General features: G+C 35.5%; 1 protein-coding gene across 12 annotated transcripts in view; it reads left to right on the top strand.

Annotated features, from left to right (window-relative positions):
• Positions 1 to 21,404, top strand: part of Cntn5 (contactin 5) — a 1,270,553-nt gene that overhangs the window by 230,233 nt on the left and 1,018,916 nt on the right. Inside the window, exon 1 of one of the 12 annotated variants that reach the window (XM_006509868.3) lies at positions 16,261 to 16,390. The exons of the other annotated variants lie outside the window; for them this stretch is intronic. The gene's annotated coding sequence lies outside the window, so the exon portion shown is untranslated. Of the gene's footprint in view, positions 1 to 16,260; positions 16,391 to 21,404 lie in introns of those variants that run through there. 12 annotated transcript variants of the gene reach the window in all.

Here is a 21,404-nt window from a genome sequence, read left to right as displayed (position 1 = left end):
ACTAAGTTATCCTGTCCCACAGGATTCAGTTATTCGTGGGTGTGAGGGGGACCGAAAACCTAGAAGGAAATTGGAGGAAGGGAAGGAAAGCAGGAGACCAAGAAAACTTATCAAGGTCTCGTTTATTAGGCTGTGGTACCTTGTTTTAAAGCATACATCGCGGGGAATAGGGGAGGGGTCGAGGGGGAAATTTACAAAGAACAAAGAAGCAGGCATCTGCTGATATGGGGTCTGAAGTCTTGTGCTAGACATCGGGCTCTCTGCATCTTATCTCCGGAACATAGATCCTCCTTGAAAGCCTTGGGTGTCAGGCCAGGCTCAGGCGTAATTCATGTCCTTGGATGTCATGAGAATTCAGGAAGAGATAGGGAAGAGGGGACTATAATTCAGCTTTGACAGCCTCAGGTGCCAGGAAGGGAATAGGGAGGAGGTAGTGATAAGCAGCTCCTAGCACGAGGCCATTTGGCCTGTTAGGGAGATTGTGAAGGGTTCTCCTTCTCACGGGATGGTCTCTGACACTAAGTAGTACTCCATTGTATAAATATACCAGATTTTCTATATCCATTCCTCTATTGAGAGACATTTGGGTTCTTTACAGCTTCTAGCTATTATAAATAAGGCTGCTATGAGCCTTACAATGAGCATTACACCAAGGAGGTTGGAGCAAGATCCACCATGGTCCACCATGCAGTGGTATAGTGGACAACTGCTGAACGTTTCTAAAAGCTAGAAAATACACTTTGAATATCCTCACAATACAAACTTGACACTATTTGTGAACATACATATGGCTAAACTGATTGAGACTTTATGTAATTTATATGTGCCCTAAACAATTACCTGGAACCCAATAGATATGTATAACGGTTTGGTTTTATGCATCAGTTATAAATCAATTTAAGCAGGATTCAGTGGCCCATGATTATTATAATACCAGCACTAAGGATTCTGAGGCAGAATGACTTAGAAATTAAGCCAATCCTGAGATACATAGATATTCTCCAAATAAATATATACCCACATTAGTTCTTTACTTTTTACACTCATATATATATATATATATATTTGAGAATTGCACTTTGATTTTTCTAAATGACAAAAATGTTAGTTACATGTAACCATTTCTTGAAAATACTTTAAATTACTTATGATATCAAAATCTCTGGAATTGTAGATCAATAGTTGTGAAATATAGCAATACATGAAGCCATGTCTTAACACATCCCTTCAAAAATACCCAAGTAGTACTTGGAAGTACATCTCAGTTCACCTGTTCAAGCAAATGTAATATAAACACTTTTAAGAGAAAATATCTCACAACATGTTTCATGATATGTCAGATAATTTAAACTAAATCAAGTAAAAATGTGAATTTTTCTTGGTCTATTCAAAAATGCATCTTATTATAAAAATTGCAAAGCCCCCTGCAAAAGATTTGCTGTTTTGACAGTTCTGTAGAGCCTACAATAGCATTGCCTCTGGTGTTCTCTAGCTTTAAAATATGTCAAAGACATCGTTTTCAATGACAATTTTGAACTTTTGAGAGAATAATAAACGTGTGTGTTCCCTGGAAAGAGGAGTTTGTGAAAATGATAACTATCTTTAAATATTTAAAAGGCTGTCATGTGGAGAGACAGTGAGGTAATAAATTCTTTTCATTGGAACATTTAAAGAACATTTGTAGAAATCTGGGATATTGTCAGTAGAACACTTAGAACCATGGTAGAACTTGTTGACATTTCTGATGTATTGTGTTTTACTTCTGATTAGATAATGCATTTTATTAGATAATGTAGTGCTTCTGATTAGATAATGCAATTTATTTCACAAAGATAAAATACTGTTTTATATATGTTTATGGACAGCAAGCACAAAACATAAAGATATGGTTGGAAAGTTTATAAAATATTTTAGGAGAGTTCACTCAGCTATGTTCTTATCTGAATTAGTTATAGTAATCAAAATATACAAATGGCTACAGATGAATAGCTAAACCATTGTCTATATTTGGTGAGATATTACTGTGCCTTTGGAAAAAATTCGGCATCATCTTACTGTATGGATAAAGCTCTTGAATATTATACCAAGTGAAATAAATGATTCACTAAAACAAGCAAACAAACAGGCAAAAAAAAAAAAAAAAAAAAAAAAAAAAACTTAGCCGGGCGTGGTGGCGCATGCCTTTAATCCCAGCACTCGGGAGGCAGAGGCAGGTGGATCTCTGAGTTCGAGGCCAGCCTGGTCTACAAAGTGAGTTCCAGGACAGCCAAGGCTATACAGAGAAACTCTGTCTCAAAAAAAAAAAAAAAAAAAAAAAAAAAACTTTTGTGATTTGTTAGGAAAGGGAAGAGATCTTTGGTGAAGTTATACTTTGCAAGATCTTTCCCAGAATCTCCTTCCCAAGTCTTTTCAAACACAAACAAATTAAGTAAAGATAAGAAAAAAATAACCTTAAGGCTAGTATCTCTTCAATTTTTAGAGTCCTTAAATCTTTCAGCAGGTGAAAGTTGGGTTAAGGCAGAGATTCAAAAGAAGAGCAGAGACACAAACAATTTACATTTTTTGAAAATTTACTTTATCTTTAATCATATGTGTATAGGTTTGTATGTGTTCATATGCAGGAATGTGATGGTGCCCACAGAGGACAGAATCACTAAATCCCTTGGAAGTGGAGTTACACGTGGTTATGATCTGTTCTTCAGGATTGCTAGGATGATAACATGGGGGCTCTGCAGGAAGTAACAGATATTAACCCCGAGCCATCTCTCCAGTTTCGTGAGAGGATGCTAATCACTTCTTTTTTGTTTGTTTGTTTTTTTTGTTTGTTTGTTTTGCTTTGCTTTGCTTTGCTTTGCTTTGCTTTGCTTTGCTTTGCTTTGCTTTGCTTTGTTTTGTTTTGTTTTGTTTTGTTTTGTTTTGTTTTGTTTTGAGACAGGGTTTCTCTGTATAGCCCTGGCTGTCCTGGAATTCACTTTGTAGACCAGGCTGGCCTCGAACTTGGAAATCCACCTGCCTCTGCCTCCCAAGTGCTGGGTTTAAAGGCGTGCATCACCATGTATGGCTGCAAAATCACTTCTTATTTTCCATTTTTCCATATATATTTTGAATATGTGTGCACAGTACCAATTAGTGAAAACGCAGCTAGATCATATGACTTCACACCATTATTACTCTTTTTAAATTGATTTTAATATGACCAACTCACACCAGAAAGAGAGGTGTGATAATACTTATAGTCACACATGAAAAAAGAGAGAGCTATTTCTCCAGTAGTTGCCGTGTTCTGAGGCCCTTTATCCTCTTCTTCACTTTTGTCTGTTGAGTGTGTGCTGTGGGCAGTGAGCAGTGTATGACAAAGCTTACGTGGTACAATGGTACAATGATCAGGAAAATTCTGTTTCCTTTCTATTTCCTCTGTGCCATCTCAGTGTAGGCAAAAATGAACCAGATGAGGATGGGCAATTAACTGGTGGGAAAGTGAAGGTAAATTATTTCTATAGAGTTATAGAAATTATTCCGTTTTATTTTACAAAGCTATATTATCATTAGAACATCACTGAACTTAACCAATTAGTACAGCTCACTGATATTTACCAATTAGACACTCAACTCTGTCAACATTTCTGCAAGAATTTTTCTTGAATGTGTAAATGCTATTGTGGGTTTGAAAATAGTGTCATTTCATCATGATGTGCATCTGTGGAAAGAATGCAGTGATTTAATCCCTTTCCAGCAAGTTCTTTAGATCAGGCTGCTACCCCTGCACTTGATTCCATCTTGAGCTTTCTGATGAGGTGGCATCTCTAGCTTTTGCATGTCAATTTCAAGATACATAATTTACTTGGCAGGCATTTGTCAAGCTGTATAATCACCGAGGGTTATAGCTAGAGCTTTAATGTGACTCTGGTTTTGATTAGAGTGATGCTATTACTAAGTTTCATTATCTGAAAATGATTATAAGAATACAAGTCTCTGTGCCTGTCAAGTCTCACACTTAGCATGAAAACTACATTCTCTTTAAAGCCCTTATTAAAACAAATTTTATTCAAACATTATTGCTTAAAATAAGGTGGTAATAATAAGACATATTTTCTTGATGTTAGAAAGAGTTAATATATCTAGATCAGAAGCTCACTAGCAGGGATATTTTCTGTCTTAATTTATCATTTTCATAACATACAAGCATCCTCCCTGGGACCTGGAATTCCTTGAAAAGGCATTATAAGAGTACTGTATATAATAAAAGGTTTATATTGTATATAGGACATTTTGCAGATAGATGTTTGAATAGGAGGATGTTCAGGTGGAAAAAAAGATTGGTGATTGATAGATGAAGATATATGAACACACGTGCATGAAACATCACCAGTGTATTTCTATTCTCTGTTGCAATGCTGACTCTTATTTTTTTCTTAAAAACTTGATCTTTGAATTTCTATAGAACTGAGGTAATAACAACACCATCTATTTCAGTGGTTCTCAACCTGTGGTTGAGAAGTTGCAAGTCCTTTGCTACCTCATGTCAGATATCGTGCATATCAGATATTTACATTACAATTTATAACAGTATCAAAATTACAGTTTTGCAGTAGCAATGACATAATGTTATGGTTGGGGTCAGCACAACATGAAGAACTGTAGTAAAGGGTAGCAGTTTTAGGATGGTTTTGAATCACTGCTCTATGTGATCTTTATTATAACAACATATATGAGCATATGTAACACACTGACTGTTTTAAAGATTCCATGTGTCATCTCATTTCCTGTTATGTTATCGTGTCAATTATGTTTTGCCAGACCTATAGCCCATTAATGCTTACTTTTATATTTACTAGAACTGGTTAAACATTCACATACTTTCTCCTCATTAGAAAGAACTAGTGTTTACTTCTTTAAGAAATGAGTTCATAAAAACTTAAAATACACAGTATTTTATACACAGTACACACTGGAGAACTCTCAGGTCTGTGCAGAAGGAGAATTATTTTATTAACAGTCTACTATGCACACACTAGGGATTATGTACTTGATGTCCTTCCTTCATTCCTTCCTTCTCACCACAAAATCATTGCTCATCATTTGGAAACATTTTCTTTCCTTCAATTTCTTCTTCATTCTACATGTTTGAAATACTTTAGTCTCTTTGAATGTATTCACTCTCATTGTGATTATTAATGTGCTAAAACCATCAAATTATATATTGAGACACTTTGTCTTCAAACATTTTCTCATCTGGTCATTTTGACTTATTAACCATATCCCAGTTTCCTCTTATGGAACAGTGCTTACTCCATCTGACCACTTTTATATGCTCTGATGACTTGGATAATAAGGGTCAACCATACATTTGAGTATCTGAACACTTGGAGTATATCTGCTGTATGGGGAGGTTGTAGTAGTAGCCTTGGTGCAGGAAGAATATCACTGGAGGTGGACGTAAGTTAAAGCTTTACGTCACTTCCAGATCACTCTTTGTGCCTTGCACCTGTAATTGGGGCTGTGCGTTCTTAGACACCTGCTCAGCTGCTCTGGGAACAAACTGCTTGCTGCCATGCTTCTTTGCCATGATAAACCCCAAGCCTCTTGAACGTGAAACAAAAATAAACTCACTCTTCCATAATTCTCTTAGTCATAGTGATTTCCTCCTACAGCTGAACTATTCAAACATGTCTCCATTGCACAGCAAAAAAGGAAGTGTTGGCATTTAAAGATCCATGCTGTGTTACTAATTTGGAGGGATGTTGAGTAAGAGGGAAGTAGAGAGCTCACTGTAGCCTGCGTCTGTTCTGTGTTGTAAATAAAGACACATTATTCAAAAGGATCACATGATAGTGTCTCAATCCAGCCCCATCAGAGGTATGACACCAATAGTTTACTAATGATGGCATCTCTCTTACTATAAAAATGCTTCAGATACACCAATTTTCATGCTTAACTATTTCCTATCTTAATTATTAAAGAAATATTGGCTTTGTAAAGGCTTGATAATTTCGAATGAATTCACTAAAGTTATGTTGTCAGTAATGTTGGAAATTTAATATCATCTATATATGAGTTTATTATCACAGAATAACTTTGGTTTGGGGATTCTATGTAGGACATTCACTTTGTCTTTGAATATTCACCACTAAATTTCTTTTTACTAATTTTTAATAATCACAGCTATTGCTAGCTCTTAAACCAAATGTAAAACTAAATTTTTACAATAATATGAAATACTAGATTTGAAAAATAAAACTATTTAATATGTAAAAATAACTACAACTTAAAATACAAAAAAGCTATTTTATTAAAATAGAGCATTTTCCCATAAAGAAGTATTTGAATTATTCACCAAATATATCAACATTTCTGATTCCCAATTTCTTAATTTATTTAATGACAGATTTAGGGAGAATTTTCCAAAGGATTTTCTCCCTTAATATTTTATCATTTTATTAATACCAGATTGACCCAAATGATATTCTTAATATACTGGAATATAACATCTGCTAACAAAATTACAATGCATAATAAGTAAAAATGTTAAAAATAACATTTTACTATTGAATTTTTACATTATTTTGTATTTTCTAACTACTTCAGGTTCAGTTAACTAAAAGTAAATTTCAGTTTTTCTCAAGATTTTCTGAGTATACATGAAATTCTAAGCTGGAGAGAATAATAATAATAGAATTTATTTAACATGAAAATCACAATTTACACATACTCATGTAACCTGAGGCTGCATGTGAAGTGTAAATAAACTTAGGCTGTTTTTTTCTTTTTTCACTGCATAAGTGAAAAAAAGGATTTTAACTGTTTTTCTAAAAAGGTTGTTTAGAAGGTGCTAAGTGAGCAGGTGGCTAGGCAGTGTTGTTGACTGAGGATAGTGAATTCACACTAAGGCTAACAACGCCTTTTATTGATAATCTTCTCCCATCTGCTCTGAAGATTTATTCATACCACGAAGAAGGCAGGTGAGAAAGAGTACAAATGGACCCTGTAAATTCAGAGCCACGCTGTGACTTTGCAAAGTGGATCAATGCTGCTCTTGCTCTCTGAGCATTTGCAGGGACTGGGCTGGGAGCTGAGGAGCGAAATACCTGTGTTATTTTATGAGGTGAAGTGCATCTTGAAATGTAAAATTTAGAAACTTAAATGTTTGGTAGAAATGACCCTCCGTAATAACTTTTATATGTGGCTGTCACTTTTAGTCCTTCTAAAGTAAACAGTCTATACAGCCAAGGATAGCTCAATTAGTAGAAGTGAAAGGGCTGTCTAGAATATCAAATGGAACAATGCTGAAGCTTTCTAAATAGGAATAGAATGTCTGTGGCCTGGAGAGATGGATCAGTGGGTAAAGGCATCTGCTGCCAAGACTAACAAGGGGTGGAAGAAAACGGACTCCTGAAAAATGTCCCCTGTGTCATGAACACACACAAAAAGACACACACACATATACACACACATACATACCCTTACACATGCACACACACAATCCCAGACACAAACACATAAACATTTATGCACATACACACACACACACACACACACACACACACCATACATATGCATACACAAACACATGCAGACACAAATATACTTGTATACATGTGCACACATGGACACACCAACTGACACATTAACACAAGTCTACAATGCCATATATTTAAGCATACATACACTCAAGTACACACATATACAAACATACACTCACATACACATGCACTCACAGACACAATGTACATGTACACACACACTCACAAGGAAGCACTGGGACATATGAGAACACACACACACACTAATAGATACAATGTACATGATACACACACCCAACATACATACACACACATGTTGAAAGTAAATATTGTAAAAATAGTGTTTACATGTTAGCTGATATTTTCTGGTACTTGAAAGGTGAAGAGTCAGGAAAATGTAGAAATGTTTTTGGAAGATGGAATCTGGGGGACCCTTCTCAGTTAGATTAAACACAGAGCAAAATATTCATGAAGTGATAGACATAATCCTAGTACTTCAGTGTTATTGCCAGGAGTTCAAGGCAAGCCTGGAGTGCTGACTCAAGCCCTCCCTGATCATGACCCTGTAGGAGCAACAACAATATGAACAACCAGTACCCCCCCAGAGTTTGTGTCTCTAGTTGCATATGCAGCTGAGGATGGCTTAGTGAACCATCAATGGGAGGAGAGGCCCTTGGTCTGGCAAAGATTATATGCCCCAGTACAGGGAAATGCCAGGGCCAGGAAGCAGGAGTGGGTGGGTTGGGGAGTAGGGCAGGGCTCGGGTATAGGGGACCTTTGGAGAGGAAACTAGGAAAGGGGATAGCGTTTGAAATGTAAATGAAGAAAATATCTAATAAAAAATTTTAAAAAAGAATAAAAAAATCAAAGACAGTGTGATGTCAAAATTAAGGTTGAACTGGGACTTCAAAGGATGAAGTGTATATAGAGTACAGAATGGATACAATCTCAGGACAAAAGAAAGAACAAACTCTTTAAGAGAATTATTTGAACTGGAACAAAATCTTAGAGTGATGGCTGAAATTACACATGTTGACACCAAGGCTGGGACTTTGCCAGCCCTTCTTCCATCTGTGCTGGAATTTTTGCTGGCCTATATCTGCAGTACTTGTGCTAGTAGTCATAAGGTTCTCTCTCTCTCTCTCTCTCTCTCTCTCTCTCTTTCTCTCTCTCTCTCTCTCTCTCTCTCTCTCTCTCTCTCTCTCTCTCTCTCTCTCTCCCTCTTCTCCCCCCCCCCTCTCTCTCTCTCTGTGTGTGTGTGTGTGTGTGTGTGTGTGTGCAGTAGCCCTGTCCTGGCTGACAAATAATGTTTCATTGGACGCTGTCTTTGATTAGAATAATGCCTGTCTCACTTTTCTTCATCTTCTTGGCACCCCACCCACCCCAAAAATGCAGGAATGCATTCAGAGTAGGAAGAAAACTAACCACAGTAGTAGACCTATGAGAAACAAACCTAAAAACAATAACTGATATATACTTTTTAATTGTGGGTGAATCTGTTACTTTATAAAGTAGTGGACATTTTTTGGATTGGACTGAGCTCCAATATAGTGAAAAGCTAGTTGCTAGTGACTACCAGACAGGCACGATAACATCTCCACTGCATTATAACATCTCCATTGCCTATGGCTGTACCATTGGTTCTGTTAAATTTAGACATTGTCCAAAAATTTAAGGAAAGCATAGAATACCAAACCACCATAGAAAATTATAACAAAATCAGTCTTATCCTATGAACAAACCCAAAGTACACCCTGGGAAGGTGATGACATCAGCTTTTAACCTCCTGTTGGTACAAGGCATCTTGACCAAGCCAGAGGTGAAAACTGAAGCTTTCCTATAAACTGATGTCCCATGGTAGACATATACAAGTTGCTTAATGGAGATTTCTGAATAATTGCTGATTCTGACTGAAATTATGCTGACCCACACATGTCCCCTGGGAAGACAGTTTCAAAAAGAATACAATAGCTTGAAGGGAAAAGATAATGGCAATGGATATTGCAATGGTTGTGTGCCTCAGGGAAAACAATTTGAAGAATTATCTCAGGGGAATGTTAACAATATAAACAACACAAGAAATGTAATAAAAAATAGGAGATTCACATATACTTAGAAGTAAGAATGGTGAAATTTGGGGTTATGCGAAGAGAAATGTGTTGTAAAGTTCACTAAAGGCCCATGTTCCATGAGAGACAATACTACAGATACACAGATATGCACAGAATGCACAGAAAGGGGGTACAAGAAAGAGTGTTCAATCACTGATTTTCAATTTAGAAAACAAAATACTTTAAGTTAACACTAAATACATTCTCAAAGAACAAGGAAATATCGGTAAATGCTGATAGTATATGATAACGTCTCCAAATTGAGACAATAATTGAGGCGTTTGAATTTGATAATTTAGAGGTAAGATTAGTAAACAAAAATCACTTTCAGTTTAAAGTGAAATACTTTCAAAATTAGTAGCTCCATTAACACTGAGAACATGTTGACAACACCTGAACAGTGTAATTTTAGTATGTGAAAGACACTCGAGCTAGCTACCATTAATAATCTTGATTTTAAGAAGCACATCTAATAAATAAAAAAGAAGGGAGGGAGGAGAGACAGAGGAAAGGAGGGAGGTAGAACATAAGGCTAGAAGGAAGAAGAAATTTCAGTAGATGATAAGAAATATAAAGATACATGGATGGATAGATACATAGACAGACAGACAGATAAATATATTGTTGAGGTTTACAAAATGAAATAGAAATGAGACTACTCTGTAGTTTTAAAAGATACAAAGATTTCTAAGTAAAGAAGATAATGAATATGTTTTAGGATACTATCCCAATTCATGTGGATATCTTTTGCTACATATTTGCTATAGTGTAGCTTAGGGAATATCCAGTTACTGTTGAGAATAAGCAATACAGCATTCCATATGCTTTTATGTTTATTTGAAAGTATACACAGCATACCAGATTCCTTAAATACAAAATAATTTCTATAGACAAAGCCAGAAAATTTTAACATAAAATTTTGTTGCACCTAAAAAATAAAACCTAAAATTCTTTAAATAACAAGTCATTGTTCATAGTAATAAGTTAATTTGTTCATTGACACAAAACATAGTATTTCTTTGCATCCAATGTTATTTAAATGTATATATTTTGCCACATTTTTTATATTAACAGCACTTAATTCTTTAGTGTTAATAATACATGTAATATCAGGAATCTTCATTGAACTAGGCTGGTGTCTTCATCAGTTTCTAAAGCACTAAACTTTTTAAATCCTGTCTTAGAAAACCACAGAGTGTTACAATATAAGATGCTAAACTTAGAAACAGAGCACATGACTTGAAGCAGATGATCACTGTACAATTATTAATTAGTATTACAAATTTGAGATACATTCATCTTCAAAGCAATTTAATGCAAATTAGGGTAAATTATTAAAGAACAACATAATTATATCCAGCTTGTGACCTACCAAAGATAGGACATGACACATGCATTAAAGCATAAGGACCAAGTAGATAAGTTATCCCAACCCCTCCCTGAAGTTCAGAGTGGTGGCATTAAGTACCAGCTAGCTGCTTTCTGTCTTTAGTTAGAAAATCCCAATATTGCACGATGGAATGCTCACAGAGCTTGAGAGGCACTCCTTGCTGCTCCAGATTCCCACTTTGGCTGTGAGCCACATTGTGCATGCTGATGGCAGTGGAATCTGCAGATATGATGTGAGGGGTGTGAAGAGAGCAACCACCCACCAGGCTGATGCAGAAGGCACTGGCACATCTCCACCTTACTCCATTAGTTCTGTGGTCTATACAGCCACCCTTTACAGCAGTATAGTTTCGAATCAACACACCACTGTGCATGTATGTGCTGACTCTGTTTTCCCTCTCCAGCAAAGCTAGGCCTTGTGTTGGTCCTCAGGAGTTCTTGCATGTAAATTTCTATCTCCACACAAAATCTCATTTCTCCATCTTTCTAATATGTTGGACATTTTGGCACATACAATATCTTACAGCTAATTGTCAGTTCATCTGAGCATTAGGAAGACATCAACTCAGCACAGGAAATCTATTTTATAGGTTTGTTCTTGACATGTCTTAATTTCCTCCATCACATTCTGTCTACATCTCAGTGTTCAGAACTCTCAGGAAAGCAAGGTCTGAATTGCCTCCATCAATAAACATGGCTTCTATGCAGTATGCAAGAACATTCTGATCAATGTCGACAATTCCAAAAGTCTGAATTTCTTCACAATTACAGTATTAAAATGGAAACCCTGAATGTGCCTTTCTACCATGAGCCCATCCAGAAGAGCCCTCACAACTCGAAGAGCACTCACCAACTCTCTCTATATACATATGTATTTATATATATATGTATATATAATATACATGTGTAATGTAGTTCTTATTATATTCTTACATATATATTATATATACATGCGTTTATATACATACATATATATTATTGAAGGATATAAATAGCTTTCTTTAAATAAATAAATTAAAAATAATTTCAACTTCCATGGAAAAAATCTTTATGCTGAGGATAATTAAATATGTTTGAGGTTTTTTCATGCCTAATTTCAGTCTATTCAATGAAATTTTAAACTCAAGTTTGGATTTGCAAAATTCAGGTTTCAATCTATGATGGGAGATTTGCCTTAACCTTTTACATGCAGTATGTGTGAAAGGCCTGTGTGTTTGGCACACACCCAAACACACATACACACACAGGCACTCACCATTTTGTGCAGTGAGCTCAGAGGACTACTTTTGAGAGTCAAATTTCCTCTTCCATCTTTTGTCTGAAGATTTAACTCAGGTTGTCACCTTTGGCAGCAAGACCCCACTGAGTATTCTGCCATCTTATTCTCCCTTTTGTACTTATTATTTAATGCTGACATTTTAAATCAAATTCCCTGATATCCAATGAGAACAGAAGGATTTGTTGTTGGTGTTTGTCATATTCTTGCTGAGACAATATCACTGTGTTACTTTGCATCAGTCACAATCATATTCCCAAAAGATGCAACCTTGGAGCATGTAACTCCAGCTCGTAAAATGCTGAGAAATCAAAACTCCTAAAGGTTTTGGAGTCTATATTACTTCAAAATTACAACATTAAAACCAAAAATCTGAATATTTAATACCTGATGCTCTCCCAAATTCTAATCTCCATGGGGAAAAGCAAGGTAAGTGTGTTGGTGGTTGAATTCTACAGTAGTGATCTGACAGACACAAAATCATGATGAAAGGGCAGCTTCAAAATGATTCATTGGTCTTCACTGGTACCCTCCTAGATGAGGAAGTTACAAGACCTTTTAATGAGTTAAAGTCATAGTTCCTTAGTGATGCCAACACAGTTACTGATGGATCAAAAACACCCATGTGCAGGAAACATAGACACACATGTAATGGTATAGGTGCCCTGTCACCAGTTCCTTGATCCTAACCTGTTCCTGTGCACAGGTGCATGCTGGATCAGCACAGAGGCACTGCTCAGAAGATGCCCACATACTTATATAGCTACATACTATGCACTTGTATTATTAATGCAATTGTATTATTAAGTATTATTATTTTCATTAGTGTTTCTATATGAGTGCATTGCTGTGCACATGTGTGAATTGTGTGCATGCAAGTGTGTGTATATGAGCACATGTGTGTGTATGTGTGTGTGTGTTCAGGTTATGGCTGGAACATCGAAAATCAGAGAACAACTTTGATGAATCATTTTCTTGTCTACTTGAACGTGGGTTCTAGGATAACAATCAGGTTTCACGGTTTACAGGGCAAGCCACTTTACCTGCTTAGCCATGTTCTGACATGAATTTCAGCATTTTTCCTATATATTTATTCTAGCTTCATTGGAGGCATGGATTGGAGGCAGACTTCAGAGAGATGCTTTTGTTCTTAGCTTTGTTTGCAAATTTGACCCCTGAAAATGGATTGCTCAAACCTTGATTACCTTGTGAATGTATAAAACAGAACTTTCCCAATGTATGTAGGGAGGTCATATTTGTCCACATTATGGATTAAAAAAGATATCTCTGGGGTGCTGAGCTCTTTGAGAAAGATGACAAAGATCATGGTGGCCTTTGGGTTGATAGTCTGAAACACAGCTTGTCTGCCATGGTGTTTCACCTGACTTCATTTATAAACATGGGCATAATTACTAGTCATGATGTTTAATTTTGAGGTATTTCATTATGAATAGGTGAATCTGTCTGTAAACATTTTACTCAGAAAAATCATCTCAATTACAACAGAATATATACATATACATACATACATATATATATATATATATATATATATATATATATATATATCTTACAAAATGTTTGTTACTACTGTTCTATTATGTAAAGTGTTCTGGAAGGTGTTGTATTCTGGTTTTGTGTTTATCAAATGTAACTATTGTGAAGAATCAAAGTTATTCTAAGTAGTTTTAAAATTGGTTTTTCCATAATTTGTGGGATTTTACCCATTCACCAATTTAGCTTGATGTAGTTTAGAGTTTAAGGATTTTGATCCTTTTGTATTTTAAGAGTGTTGGGTGCCCAACCAATCGACAGAAGCTGGGAACTCCTGTGGTTGAATAAGGGAAAAACTGCAAGAAGCCGGGGAGAAAAATGACCCCATAGGTAGCCCAGTAGTCTCTAATAACCTGGACCCCCAAGATCTCTCAGACACTGAGCCAGCAACCAGGGAGCATACACTAGCTGATATGAGGCCCTGACACATACACAGCAGAGGACTCTCTGCTCTGTCCTCAGTGAGATAAGATGCACTTAAGCCTCCAGAGACTTGAGAACCCAGAGAGTGGGGAGGTCTGGTGGGGATGGGTGGGGCTTGGGGACATCCTCTTGGAGACAGGGGAGGAGGGATGGGATGAGGAACAGTTGGAGGGCAGACCAGGAGGGGAATAATGGCTGGACTGAAAAAAAAGATAAAAGAATAATAATAATTAAAAAACAGTGCTATGTCTTCAATTATGTCTTTGGGGGATGCAGGGTGAGCACTAACTATTGTTTAGTGTAGAACTCCCTAATCCAGATAGACAAAGAATTGAAGGTCACTTTTGACTATTGTTGTAGTCATGTGCTACTTAATAATGTGGAAAGATTGGCCATGAGAAAAAATGGATTTCTTGGTAATGGTTGTTAATAGTTCTATCAGCCCAAAGATCTGAGCTACAATTTTCAGGTTATTGCACTTTTTCTTCTCCTACTCAGTTACCCCTAAGAATACATGTTAATGAACTTCATTAGTAAGTCTGAGTCAGATGATCCAGTATAACTGTAAAGCAGTGAAACGCATAACTTAGGCAGCCAAATGTTACCTTCTCTCAGAAGCAAAACAAATCACAGCAAGCATCACAGTACTTCAGCCAGGCTTTGTCACAGAATACTTCATGAAAGTAAATACACAAATCAACCAATCTGTAGGACTAAAAAGGTTTGGGAAAATATTTTCTATTCCTAGAATTTTTCCTAACAGAAAACTGCTCAGCAGCATATGTTACAGTCTAACTAGCAAGGAAAATTGGTGGTCTGTAAAGTTTTAATTGAATGAAAAGTAAGGATTTTGAGAGAAAAGTTTCTGGGTTATTGGTGTGTCAAATTTATGATAATAAGGAAGAGAATTCTGGTCTTTGTTATTGATATGTTGTGGTAAAAACTTCCATATTTCAGCCTGTTATATCTAGTCTGCAAGATGCGGGGGGATCACTTCTTGTCTTGTAAAGTGACACTTAAAAACTCAAAGGCTTACAGTGGCCACTTCACCTTCTCTGTTGAATGGAGAAGCTTGCCAATTCTGCTCACCCTGAATTGCTTATATGCTTTCACAGCTATCTGTAAAAGAAAAAAAAAGATGTATTTAAAAAATTCAAAACTTCATATATTCCCTTGAAATGTTGAAATTTTATTCAAAGTTTGGTTTAGGAGTCCATAGTATAGTTAATAAGAAAAAAGTCTTACCTTTGGTATCGAAGACAGCCAAAGGTGTATCCAGCTTTGTATCACAGAAGGAAAATGTCATTTAAGTTGCTAAGACATTAACTTTATGTGCACTTAGCATAGAAGACTTAGATTATAATTACTAGGTTCATTTCTTTTATTTATAGAATTATACATTTTGGATTATATAAATTCATAAAACAAGTGCAGCCATAGATCAAATAATGTATATAGATTTAGACGAAGTATAAACACATAAATATGTAAAGCATGTGAAGGAAATAAAGTGTCGAACATCACAGTTGATAACTAGACACTCGTTAGAGTATTCACCAGGGTAACAAATTCACAAGTCATTGCTAATTGTTTTCAAGTTTTCACAGGACATGAATTGTTAAGGTATATTGTCTTCAAGATATAAAATTCTCTTTCTCTGCACATAAAATTGTGATAAAATAGCCATGTCACCATGGTACTGCCATGATCACGACATGGTTTGAAATGGGATGGTCCTCACTCAGTGTGTAAGGTTTTCAAAGAATAGGAAGTTCTCATTTTTGATTTGTGTCTTTTTTTACGTACAGATGCACTTTATGAGTCCAGCTTCAATTTCCCCTTCTCTTTGTTTTAATCTGCATTCATCCTTCTTAATATTCATGCAAGAAGTAAAAAATATGGCCACCATGATTCTCATCTCAAGCCCTAATGAAGTAGACCATGAAGTTCTATTGACTGACAGATGGCTACTTTTTTTTTAGAGTTAGACATCTGCTCTGAGACAACTGCCTAGTTCTTCAAAGAACTGAGTGTGAAAACCAAGGCCTCTCCCCAGTGTAATTACTGGGACAGCAGTGTGCTTATTGAGCACTAAACTAGGAAAAAACATTTTCCAGGTAAATTTTTCTTCTTCTTCTTCTTCTTCTTCTTTTATTTATTTATTTTTTTATTTTTTATTCTTTTAGTGAATTCCTTTGTTGAATGCCAATGAAAGAACTTTCCAGAGAAATACACAGTGATTTGTTTGTTCTTTCTCTTTAAGAGCACAAAGTTAATATATTTCATATCATGTTTACATATTGAAAATTATTTTTAAAACGTAGTACATGAATTGAAGATATTGGGGGAACATGTGTTGGAGATGCCATTGAGTTGGAGGTAAGAGTGGGTAGTAGTTCTGATCAAGATTATATATATATATATATATATATATATATATATATATATATATAATAGATAAATGTTTAAAAAGTGCTAAAGTGTGTTTAAAGTGTGTTTGTATTTCCCCTGGAATAACAGCATTTTACTACTACTGTGTCTCGAATAATTTCTTCCCACTTGGATTATCTAGCACTGATTCATCCTACCAATTGAAACTCAGGCAAGAAGCTTGTGTTTGTTGGCTCTGAGTACTAACACCATTATTCAGTCTGTGAGCAGTTCCCCATTTGAATCAATAAAAGGCTGAGAGGTCTTGACAGGCTATATTTTTTCTGATATTGATCTTGATGACCAAGCTGGTGCCCTAGAGTCTAACCATTGATTTTAAAGGGGAGGCCTGTCAAATTGGAGGCCAATTTTATGCTATTAAACAGATCGGGTCTTGTAATTAAAGAAAATGTCAGGCTGTCATATTTTACAAGAGGGCCATGGGGATATTTTCACGCAATTTTCAAACAAATTAGAAAGCATTTAGACCTGCTGGAGCCAAACAGGCCAGAACCAGTGTAGGCTTCACAGAAACCAAATCAATATGCAAGTGGAATGTCATTCACTGGCTTTCTGTTTTCCCAAGACTCAATGATTTAAGGAATAATTTATGATTCCTGGCTTTAATAACATGCACGGCTGCATCAACTTAAAGCACATCAAAGTCTTCTGAAAGAAAGTAACATTCAAATGAAAAGCTAATTTACTGTCAGGATAATGGAGAATGGTGAAGCCACTCTTTTTCTGCAGGCGTTGTCTTGTTTCCTTTTAGAACCAACCATAAATCCTAACTTCGTACTCCAATTGAATTACATATTTCCTTTATTCTTCTCCAAGTTTACAGATGGGTCATAGCATCATATAGCTAAAGGGTTACTGGGTAGCTTCTATTAAAGTAGAAGAAGCAGAGAAACAACATGACAATTTGTTTTCTCAGTGTAGGTGGAAGATTAGTGTTTTCTACAGGTAATAATCTCAAAAATAGAAGAACAGGTGCTAAACGGTGCTCTTTTTAGTAGGGATGCTTGAGAAATTCTTACAAACTATATTGTATTCCATTTTAGTCTGATAAACACTGAAGCCTCAAATAAATATAAGTCCTTGAGAGGCTTTTTTTGTTTTGTAACTGAAGCCTGAGCCTAAATATGCTACAATTAAATAATAATTAACTCTGATCTTGTAGAAGAAAAAAAAATATTAAAGTACCACGAGGAAAGGAAGTCAAGTACACAATTATCTTCTGTAGAGTGACTATAAGTAACAGCACAGGAGAACATCCGTTCATCATCTCTTTGAGCATTGGTTTTGCTCTGAGTATGCCCTTCTGAAGACTCTGATTTTCCAGAGAGGACTAGTGTGTGAACTCATTACTCTCCATTCTTCCATTTGCAATCTTCCTCTCCAGCCTCACTCTGCATATTTGGCGTTGAGTTGTACTCAATTTCACAAATATCTTTGGCAACATTGAGTTTGTTTTAAACCCAGTAATGATTGACGAATCCAGCCTCATATTAAATTTTCCTATTCTAAAGTACCGATTTGATGTTGAAGGTAAAGTGACTGTTACTGAACTTGATCATCTATCAGCTATCTAAACTTTACATTCCTTATTATGTTAGTGAGAGTTCAAATGAAAGTTTTTAGAGCAGGATGAACTCATTGATTCATCTTTGTATTAACTATTTTGTCACTGTTTCTCACTCACATCCTCTTGTTTCTTTAAATATCTAGTAGCAGGGCAGAGCATGCTTTTTTAAAATTTTCAGTCATAAACACAAAGTACTGATATTTCAGGTTCTGTGTCATAATTCTGAAATGTTTCTTTTTGTTCTGGTACACTGCTTAATGCAAGAAACCTCAAGAGGTTTGTCAGGAATCACTACATGGCTTTTGACTTACTCTTAAATTATAAACATATAGTCTTACACCACTTTTCTTAATCCATGCTACATATTCTTTCTGGGTTCCAGAAAAGCACTGGACAGCCAGTAATGGTTCTGCAGACTATAGATCCCTACTCTTTCCTTGCTCAAAGGATTCTGGTCCATTTTGCATTAGGAACTTCTGTCATTTTCACCTGTGCTATTGCAGTCCTATAACTGGCTAAGGGTCTAATGTGCATTTCCATGGGAAATACCTGAGATACACTAGACAGGTGTTGCGATCTTTTTGTTACAGACCCTGTCATGTCTTAGTTGGTGTTCCAGATTCCTTGTAACAATACTGGTGCTTCCTACTTCCTATCTGTCTTTCAAATCCCAGAAAATGTCCCATGGCATAGAGATCAAGTTGGTTCCTATATCTCAACTTATAGAGGGTATTGTTTAAGTGGCTGTTGGTAATAAAAGCCCAAATTATTTTCGAAGTTCTTTAAATATTTCCAGTTTAGTACATGAAAGTTATACTTTAAAAGTTGTAAAACCAATCATACACATGTATGTCTGAAGCATGCAACTTTGCCACATATATGCTTTAACTCACATATTAATAAACAAGTGCTTTATATAATACTATTCATAAGTAATGAGAAATTAACTGTAAATACATATTTTTCTCAAAATCTTTGTGCTAGGAATCAGGCAATAAGAGAATAATAATGGACTCAATTATATAAAAAGTCAGTAAGTTTAAAGTAATCTATAATACAACATACTCTCAGTTACCTAGTGATGATATACAGGAAATAAAAAATAATTAGGGACAAAATTTAAATAATATTGTTTGATGTGATTATCTTATGGATATATAGATACAACCTTCAAATAATGTTCAAAATAGTTCAAATCTGGGCAAGCTGATTAATGTTAATCATACTTCAGATGAATGACTGCATACATGTATATTTAGTACAGATTTCTAGAGTAAGACACTACTGCTGATTAATAATTAACAGAAGAATCATAAGGCAACATAGTAAATACCTAAACAAATTTGACAATAATAATTACAATTTTTCAGTTGCTCAGATATCAGCCCAAAAGAAAATGTTACAAATGTTAAGAAGCAAATAAATTAGAATTATTCCTATTGAGTCATGATATATTGTATCTGAAGAGTGAGTCCTCTAAACATTTTAATTTTATATCCATATAAAATTGGTTCCATTCTCTAGTTGTGTTTAGTTTTCCTGTAATGTCATTATCACATCCTCATGCAATGGCTGAACGGTTGTCATAAAATGGCTATAGAGAGAAACAACTTACCATCGTGATACTGAGGGATGGTACGTGCTCTATTCTAGACCAACTTAAAAAAGGCTTTTCCAATTACTGTGGTGGGTTTCTCACCTGAAGTCCTGCTTCACAGTTTAGTAAACACATAATTACTAGATTATTTGAAGAGATTTTTATTTTATGCCTTCATTTTAAAAAGAATTTTTGCAATTAGAGACCCACTGCACCTCTAGAGGACTAAAGGACTCCAAATATTGGCATTTGGTCGTTGTTTTTTAGGTGTGAGGCTGCCTTTGGGTACTTGTTCTTTTTGTTTGGTTGTTTGTTTGTTTATTCAATATGAAACACTTTCATAGAGGACTGAATATAACTCAGTGCTGGATCTGTTTCCAATAATTTAGTAAATATAGAGCTTTATACAGTGTTTCCCATGTTTCAGATAATAGTTCTGTGGTATTTTATCTTTTCAATTGTTCTTTTTTTTTTTTTTTTTTTTTTTTGGTATTAAACACAATCTTCCATGGGCCAAGAACTATAGGCCCATGATCCCAGCACTGGGAAGCAAGCGATAAGAGGAACATTGATACACGGTGAGGTCTCTTCTCAAGAAAACCAAGGAATAAGATGAGCCTCCAAGAAAGGTTGTTTTCAGAGTGTGCTCAAGACCCAGAACTAACTCTGAGTAACTAGACAAACTGAGCATCGGCCCCTCCACAGGCCTGAGCACAAGCAAAGGGGAGGAAAGGGTCCTCCGGTTAAGAAAGCCTGACTTGTCCTTGCTAATTAGAATCTCTCGACCAAGGCAGAGAGATGCTGCTGGTGACGCAGCAGCTTGCACTGGAGGCTCATTTGCTTATAACGCATAACATCTGAACACTTGAGAGTTTATAATTATAATGATACACATTGTCTAATTCATTTAGGTAATTACGGTTTAGCCTTGTGACTCTTTGGTTAATTTTCAATAATCACCAAATTCTTTCTCTAGATTTGAAGAATTAACATAATCAAACTTCTCAGGTTTGTACTATTTTAGAAATCATTTGAAAGTCGTATCTATACATCCAAGAAATAATTACTCCATGCATATAAAGCACCAAAATCTACCCTTTTTAATAGTGCTAAAAACTGCAAAGTATTATTGAAAAATATTGTCTCTTATCACTTATGTGCCTGTATATTATATATAAGTGTATGTATATTATACAATTGCCAAATTCCCTGTAGGTTTTCACAATGCTTAAAGTATACAAATAACACAACAGTGAGTGTTGAAATTGTATTTTAGCCAGAAGCAAAGTACCCACCAATTCATTCTTTGTGATCTGACTACTCTCCTCATTTGAAATATACTATATGAAATCCCAGTGAAATATGCTTTATACATCCCAGTGAAATTCAAAGGCATGCCTTAGATTAAGCCAACAAATAAAAATCAAAGTTGGAATTAAATATTACATAACGGTAGCATATGTACTTTCTCAAAATTGTAATGGAGTGATTTTGAAAAAAGTTCATTTTAAAGCAC

Source organism: Mus musculus, chromosome 9 (genome assembly GCF_000001635.26).
Source record: "Mus musculus strain C57BL/6J chromosome 9, GRCm38.p6 C57BL/6J".
Lineage (NCBI taxonomy): Eukaryota > Metazoa > Chordata > Mammalia > Rodentia > Muridae > Mus > Mus musculus.
This window is presented reverse-complemented; position numbering and strand designations above follow the sequence as displayed.